This window comes from Equus przewalskii, chromosome 2 (genome assembly GCF_037783145.1).
Source record: "Equus przewalskii isolate Varuska chromosome 2, EquPr2, whole genome shotgun sequence".
NCBI lineage: Eukaryota > Metazoa > Chordata > Mammalia > Perissodactyla > Equidae > Equus > Equus przewalskii.
The window spans coordinates 75,954,818-75,963,946 of NC_091832.1; the positions used below are offsets into that span (position 1 = coordinate 75,954,818).

General features: G+C 35.9%; 1 pseudogene; it reads right to left on the bottom strand.

Annotated features, from left to right (window-relative positions):
- Window positions 1-3,313: 3,313 nt before the first annotated feature.
- On the bottom strand, window positions 3,314-4,542 carry LOC139078841 (small ribosomal subunit protein uS2-like; annotated as a pseudogene).
- Window positions 4,543-9,129: the final 4,587 nt, after the last annotated feature.

Consider the following 9,129-nt stretch of genomic DNA (forward strand, 5'->3'; position numbering starts at 1 on the left):
GCTGGGGTGGCGTCCCACATGCCAAAACTAGGAGGACCCACAACTAAAAATATACAACTATGTACTGGGGGGTTTTGGGGAGAAAAAAGAAAAATAAAATCTTTAAAAAAAATTGGAAAGAGATTTGAACACAGTTTATCAAAGCCGAGATACAAATGGCAAAAAAAATATGAAAAGATGCTCAATATTACTAGCTATGCAAATTTAAACCACAATAAGATAATTCCACACAATCACTAAAATGACAAAAATTAAAAAACCTGGCAATTCTAAGTTTTAGCAAGTATGTGAAGAAACTGGAACTCTCATACATTGCTGATAGGAATGCAAAATGATACAGCCACTTTGCAACATACTTTGGCAGTTTCTTATAGAGTTAAAAATACATTTACCATATGGCCCAACAAGCTCACTCCTAGGTATTTACTTAAGTGATCGGAAAATATTTGGCCACACAAACACTTACATGCAATTGTGCATAGCAGCTTTATTCATAATATTCATCATAGCTCCGAAGTAGAAACTACCCAAATGTCTATCCACTGGTGAATGGATAAACAAATGTGATAAGTCCATGTAATAGAATACTACTCAGCGATAAAAAGCATCTAACTATGGATACATTTAACTACCTTCATGAATCTCAAAATATTATGCTAAGTGAAGGAAGCTAGATACAGAAGACTACATACTCTATGGTTTCATTTACATGACATTTTGGAAAAGGCATCATTGTAGTGATAGAAAACAGATGAGTAGTTCCTAGGGTTTTGGGGTGGTGGGAAGCGATTGACCATAAAGGGGTTCAGGGAGATTCTTTGTGGTGATGGTTTGTGGTGATGGAAATTTATTGTATGTACATATGCCACCATAAAGCAGACTTTAAGAAGGCATGGGGAATAAGATAATAAAAGAGCATGTTTCCTTAGTAGGTTATAATTTGTTTAGCAAATAATGATATTACAAAGTAAACTGTAGTGAACTTTACATAGATTCTTTAACCCCCGGTCATAGGAATTTTGCTATAATGAACAAATTTGTCCAACAATTGCCTTTTCTGTTTGCTGTCCAACTAATTTTTACTCTTTAAACATAAAGACTATTGTATAGTGTAAAGGAAGAAAATGAGAGAAGCTGGATTCTTTGCATTTCTGTTTTCTGATGATCAAATGAGAGCCATCTTCAAAGAGGAAACGCTTATTTTTTCCTATGTGTTATGAACTGAGGAATACACTCTCACACAATTCCTTTAATTTTAAACTATTTGTGAGTACAGTTGATGTCATTTGTGAGTCCTAAAGGTATATAAGTAATTTTGATTTAATGATATACACTGTAGAAAGGGAGGCATTCAAATAGGTATTCAACAGCCACAATGAAATTAAGATTTTCTCCATCTGTAAATTTAATTTTAATTTAATTTAATTTATTCTGCCTCACATCTGGTTCAGAAAGGGGATGCAATGAAAAGTTTTATTCTTTCCATCTTGAGCATATGGGTTTCTTACTTAAAATCAAATATTTACCATATAATAATATAGTAAAGAAAGGAAATGAGAGAAGGAGGAAGATTTGTCAGGCACAGGCAGTTGCACTGATAACTACTCTGTACTATACTAAATATGTTAGTTTGCCTCAGAGAAAACAGAAGTAAAATCTAATGCATACTAAAAATACACTTAAACTTTTCCATCTAAATAATCATACATTATTTCTTAATTACTAAATCTAGAAGTGCACTTTTAATAAATGATCTCTATAAAATTTTTAAACATGTATTGAAGGATACCATAATAGAAAAAAGTACACCAATCATAAGTGTACAGATGGGTGAATTTCCAGAAACTAACCAAATTTGTAACCAGCACCAAGATCAAGAAACACAACACTACTGGTACCCAGACCTCCCTCCGAACCTCCCCCAGTCACTACACCCCTCCAGAGGGAAATTACTTTCCTTACTTCTCATAGCATAAATGGAATCACCTAATATGCACTCTTTTGTGTATGGCTTTTTTTACTCAATATTATGTCTTTATGATTCATTCTGATGTGTAGTTGTAGTTTGCGCCTTCTCATTGTGTTTATATTCCACTGTAGAAAAATAGCACATTCTGCTGTTGGTGGTCATTTGGGTAGTTTTTAGTTTCATGAAATTATGAACAGTACTGCTAAAAACATTCTTGTTCATATCTTTTGGTGAATAGATGCCTAGATTTCTGTTGGGTATGTGTGGTAAGATTAGATTCACACTCTAAAGTTTTTATTAAACGGGTATATGTTCAATTTCAGTAAATATTGCCAAAGAGTTCTGAAAGTGATTGTCAATTTACATTCCTGCCAGCAGTGTAGAGGAACTCTGATTGCTCCATAGCCTTGCTAATAATTATTTTCTGTCTCAAAAATTTTAGACATTCTAGTGGATGGACTTTACTGAACTGTGGTTTTAATGTGTATTTTTTTGATGTCTAAAAAAGTTGAGTCCATACGTTATATGCTTATTAGCCATTTAGATATCCTTTTTCATGAAATACGTGTTCAAAGTTTTTGTTCATTTTATCTTGATGTTCCTTTCCTTATCTTCTTTCTGTCACATACTGATTTTAGGACTTCTGAATATGAGTTCTTTGTTGTATGTATGTATTATAATCTTATCCTACTTTCCAGAAGATTTTATGTATCAAATAATTGTCAGAAAACTTTATTTCTCATGTGTTGGAATACCATTCTATGGTTAAACAGCCCATTACATAACAGTTATTAGTTCAACTCTGATATTATAGTGTAAAAGCTGCCATTAAGTGTGGCTAGATTTGACCTACAGCTGGCCAGATTTAGCCCACAGACCAAGGCAAGATAGGGGAAAAAGACAAATAAGATGATAGATATAATCTCAAATATTTCAGTATTACATTAGCTGTAAATGGACCAAGCATTCCAATTAAAATTCTTTTTCTATTCAAGGGAAAACACACTAAAACTAAGATTGTAAGATTATGTTAAAAAGAAATTAACATGTAATACACCTTAAATATAAGACCCAGAAAAGTTGAAACCAAAAGGATAGAAAACCACTTCATGCAAACGCCAACAAAAAAGTTGCAGAACTATACTAAAAACAGACAATGTAGACTTTAAGACAAAAATTTTTACTAAAAATAGTGGGGCATTTCAAATTATCCAACAGGAATGTATAACACTTCTAAATTTGGATACACAGTCTCTAAACATGTAAAATAAAACTGACAGAATCAAGAAAAATAATAGGCAAAACCAAGACCATAGAAGAATTTGACATACCTGTCTCAGTAACTGGTACAACAGAGAAAATACTCAATAGAACACGTGAAAATTTAGAACAATATGGTTAACTTTACTGTTTTTGTGCATGTGTAAAACGTATTGCTAGCACATAGCACTCAACACTTGTGTTATTCATATTTTATTCAAGTTCACATGGAAAGCAACAAAATCGTATATATAACTGGAGTGTAAAGGAAATCACAGCAACTTTTCTAAGTGTTAAATCAAAGTATGTTCTCTGATCACAGTGGAATTAGGGTAGAAACGAATAACAAATATATAATCAGAAAATCCCTAAACAATTAGAAAATAAGCAATACATTTTTTATTTAAAAATGTGTTTGTTCTGTCTAAAAATTTGTGGAAGAATGGCATAAGGCCACTCACTGGTTGTTCCTACCCATTAGCTGCAGACCAGTTGTCAGTGGCAAGCTGAACGCTCATTTTTAGGAGGGAACTGCTGCATGGATGCACAGGGCATCTACACTCCTTCAGACCAGTCTGTGACCCTGGATTGAGTAGCAGTAAATTCAGAAGCTGGAGCGATCCCTTCACCCTGACATTCCTCCTTTGCCCCAGCCTTTTCTGAAGTGGACTGCTCTTCCTTTTCAATCTCTTTAGGATCTCTGTAGTGGTAGAGATCAGGCATGACCTCTCACAGGTGCTCATGGGAGATAGTGCCACACATAAACAGAACTTTGCAGGCCAGCACCCACCACATCAGACCCAGTGAGTAAGCTCCCTTGTTGTTGCATGGGATGGCAATGTCCACATAGTGCAGAGGAGAGCCTTTGCTACGCAGAGCAATGGTAGGCAGGTTAACATAAGATGCCTCTGTGAAACGCTGGTGGTCAGCCCTGGGATCAGAGCTACCAGAAGTCACAGCTCGTGGAAGGCTGCCTGAACCTGGTTAATGAAGGTTCCAGGAGTCAAGGGACCAGCAGTAAGAGTGGCTCCAGTGACAGAAGCAAACTGTAGCGCAACTCATTGACCAGTATTCCTGGAGGATATGACGCCGACATCAGCCAGGTTTTCAATGGCAACAATGGCATGAACTTCTAGCAGAAGCTTCTCCCAAGTTCTTTTCAGATGTATGATGTAGATGCCATCATTTTTCCTTTTGGGAATGTACTGTTCCGTTTGGAAGCTTTGGTTTGTGCCACTGAAGTGGCTTTCTGCAGAAAGAAATTTGAAGATATCCTCCTGCTTTACTTGTAGGACATCAAAGGCTCTGAACATTTTGAAATTTTTCCTTTAAGTGATGACAGTAACCCAGAACAATATCATATAGACCCGTCTCTGGATAGAGCAGAAAAAGGAGCAATACATTTCTAAAAATCCTGTGTGTCAAAGAAGGAGTCACAATAAAAATTATGAAATATTTAAAAATAAAGGATAGTAAAAACACGACATTAGAACTTGTGGGACTCAGCTGAAGCAGTGGTCAGAAGGAAATATATAGTCTTAAATGCGTATGTTAGAAGAAAAGAAAGTATGAAATCTTATTATATAGGCATCCATCTCAAGAGTTAGAATAAAAACAGCAAATTAAACTCAAAGAATACAGAAGGAAGGAAAAATATTAAGAAAAGAACAGAAATTAATGATATAAAAAACTTACATAAGCCAGAGAAAATCAGCACTAAAAATATTGATAAATACCTAGAAAACTGATTAAAAAACCAAACAAACAACCAGAGAAGATAAATATCATCAACATGAAGGTGCCACAGACATTAAAAAGGGCTATTATGTACAACTTTATGCCAATACATTTGAAAACGTAGATGAAATATATACAGGAGAAAATAGGAAATTGAAATAGTCTATTTTCTGTTAAAGAAATTTATACTGTAAGAAAACAGGAACAACAAAATCCTCCTCTCAAAGAAACCTTCAGGTTTAGAAGAACTCACTCATAAAATCTTCTGAACACTTAAGTAAGACTCATTGACATCTTAAGCAAAATATTTCCAAGAATAGAGAAAAAATGAAAACATCAAATTCATTTTATGAGGTCAGAGTAACACTGATACCAAACCCTGTCCAGGACATTTCAAAAAAGAAAACATAAAGTCCAATTTGTTTCACATGCATAGATGCAGAAATTCTCAGAAAATAACCCAACAAATTTAGGTTTATTCTGGGAAGGAGTGCAATGTTGCCTTAACATATCAAATAACGTAATTTACCACATTAATTATCGAAAAGAGGGGAAAATACACTAATCTTGATAGATACACAAAAGGCAATTGATAAAATCCAATCCCTATTTTTGACTTATGAATAAATCCCTTAGGAAACTACGGTTCAAAGGGGACTTCCTTAATTTACAAAAACCTACAAGAAACAACACAATTAATGGTAAAATGATAAAAGCTTTCCCTCTACAATTGAGAAGGAAGGACAATGCCTAATATTACCATTTCTATCCAACACTTTACTGGAGATGCTAGCCAATGCCACCCTGTCAGCCTTAAGAGACTGGAGTATTTCAGGATCTAGCCATAGCTCTGATCTCTGATTTTACTCGGCCTGCATCTACGAGGAACAGCGCTCCTCTCCACTGCAGGGCTTCTGCTTACACTGACACTGGGCTGTCTACGTTTTTTCTTGCAAGATATTCTCTAGTTGAGTCTCTACTTCATGTCAGTTCACCGGTACTACCACTAACTCACTCCCTCCATGTATTTCACAATAACACTCCATGAAGAAGATTTGTACCATTGCATTGAAAAACCTTGGCATTATCTTGAAAGGCAGAACATTTGCACCTCACACAACCCAGCAATTTCACTCCTAGGTATGCCATAGGGAAAATTTCGTACCTATGTACCAGGAGTAATAGGAAGAAGAAAGCTCATGGCAGCACAGACCCTGGTATTTTTTTTTTCTATTGTGAAAATTGATAGTTTTTAACACTAGAATTGATTAATAAATTGTGGAAGATTAACACAATAAAGCAAACAATCATGAAAATAAAGAAAATAACACAGAGCCACCTAGATGAATGGTGGATGCTTAGTGTTGAGTGAATATATATATTCACGACAAAAAGTTTTAAAAATTAAGGGTATAATAAGCACAAAATTTAGGACAGTGATTAGTGCTGATATGACAGGAAGCAGGGAAATAGGATGACGTGAAATACATGAGTAGAGGCAAGTAACATTTTATGTTTTGGTTGGGCGATGGCTTCATGGACTTTCATTATGTTACTGTTTTATAATGTGTGTACATTATGTATACGTGTTCTTTATATATACCAAGTGACCAGGTCTTTTATTACAAATGATAATAAACAGGGAATTGCAGTGGATGGCAATGATTCCCTCGCTTTAGAGCACAAAGGCAACTACTTTACAAGGCTAATCAGGTGTGTTGTCTTATTTTACTTAAAAGATGGGGAGCATCTAAAATGCTTCAAACCTATTGGCTGCTTCTTACTTTTGCTGATGGTACAAAGGCACATACAAAAAGATAGAAAAAATTGGGGCCAGGCCTGGTGGCGCAGTGGTTAAGTTTGCACGCTCTGCTTCAGTGGCCCGGGTTAGCAGGTTCGGATCCTGGGGGTGGACCTGGCACCACTCATGAAACAATGTTGTGGTGGCATCCCACATAAAATAGAGGAAGATTGGCACAGGTGTTAGCTAAGTGACAATCTTCCTTAAGCAAAAAGAGAAGGATTGGCAACAGATGTTAGCTCAGGGCCAGTCTTCCTCACAAAAAAAAACAAAAAAGGCAGAAAAAATTAGAAGACTTTATTGAGCTCTTGGCAGACCTCTCTCATCAGATTACCTCAGAGGCTACTGGTCACCCTCTGGATGGGCTCCCTCTGGGTCAGACATCCAACCCTGCTCCAGTCAGCTGGGATTCAGTCACATGTACTGAGCTGAAGAAGCCTGTGGATGTGGCAGGCGTTCTGCAGCTTCTCTACAAAGGAGAATATGTTTGGCTAGCAGCTTGTTTGGCCTCTCCAGTACTCGGTATGAGCTCAGCTAGCAAACAGTAAGGTACAAAGTTCTAAACAGACTGCCCTTTTCACCAGAGGGCAATTTGAATCTCAATATAATGTTTCTCGCATTTCAGAACTCTCACACACTTTCAAAACATTTCTTGTAAATATAAAAGTTTTCTGGCCTTAAAATTTTATAGTATCTGAAAGCTAGAGTTCACTGATGTAATATTTTTTTTCCTCAGACCATTCTGCATAATTTAATCCACAGCAGTGCTGGCACCTTGCCTTTGTCAAAATTCTACAACTTTGTCTGTAGGATTAAATGGCTCATATTGACTAAATAAGTTTGAGTCTAAACATTCATTTATTTAAAGTTTAATAGTTAGGGTCTGGCTCCCTGGCGTAGTGGTTAAGTTTGGTGTGCTTTGCTTCCGCAGCCTAGGTTGGTGGGTTAGGATCCCTAGCACAGACCTACCCCACTCATCAGCCATACTGTGGCAGTGACCCACATATACAGTGGAGGATGACTGGCATGGGTGTTAGCTCAGAGCTAATCTTCCTCAAGAAAAACAAATAAATAAAAAAAGGGGAAGCTTGGCTTAGGGCTAATCTTCCTCAGCAAAAATATATATAAATAAAATAAAATTTGACAGTTAGAATTTACTTTTTGTAGGCAAAGCAATGCAGGAGAATCATTTGGTAGTACTTTTGCTTAGCAAATTATCTGTTGTATTACTGATTTTGCATTGACTAGAGAAAACATCTTCAAAACAAATAAAGGAAAGAAAATAATTCATTTTTATTATATTTATATTCCAATGTTCTTTATTATATGCACTGAATATTCTAGGGTTTGCAGGTTAGTAAAAGCACTGCAGATATTCAAGGAAAACGTGGGTGACTCAAATAAATAAATACTTGCTTGTTTCTCAAAGCTTATATATTGCAACTATTGTAGTGTAATTAAGAAGAAAGAAAAAGTCACATAAGTATTAAAAATGTCAAAATAGAGCTAAAATTTTAGGATTTTAAAATCTCAAGCTTCTCGTTAACTGGCAATTGGAATCAGCTATACTTATCATTTGGCAAAATATTTTAACCTTGACTGGCTTTGCCCAATGGTAAATAATTCATGATATTGCAGATGACTTAAAATATGCATGTGGATCATTGCTAAAAGATGTAGTCACTTTGAAACTTCACTGAAGATGTGCCTTTCAGCTTTTACCTGTAGAAGGGTTATAGTCTACCTTGAGAAGAAACACATAGCATATAAATATGATGCTGAGCTATGACCAGCTCTGCAAAACAGTGAACTGTTCCAGCTCAAGCATGCAGTATAGCTTCAGGTTAGAGTTCCACCACCAATGAAGCAAATCATTAGCTATGTAATGCAAACTCTGAAGTTGCACCCTGACTGAGGATGGGGGTAATTGAGACACTATGGATCTTCACTACAGATCTCATCAAGGATGCCTTAGGCTGTCCTGATGTGCTTGTATGCTAAATGGGGAAACTGAATAGCCATATATAACTACTGTGTTCAGGACCAAGGCAGTGTTATGGCCTCAAGAGACATTAGCACAGAAGAAAGAAAATTGGCAGCAAAGTTTCATCTGTCACACTCTGTATTGATCCTATGATTTTTTTGTGTGAAAGTTCAGGTCTTTTGATTTCTGTTTTTTGTGCCAAGTTTTGTGATTTTGTAAAATTAGCCAGGACATACAGATCTTTTACTTTTAGATTGAATCAGCATTGACAATAGTATCTGCATCATCAAAGTTTATACATATTTAGGTGAAAGGATTGACTTGACTTTCATGGTTCAACTTCTAAGGTAAATCATTCTAGGTTGGAATCTGTTAGTG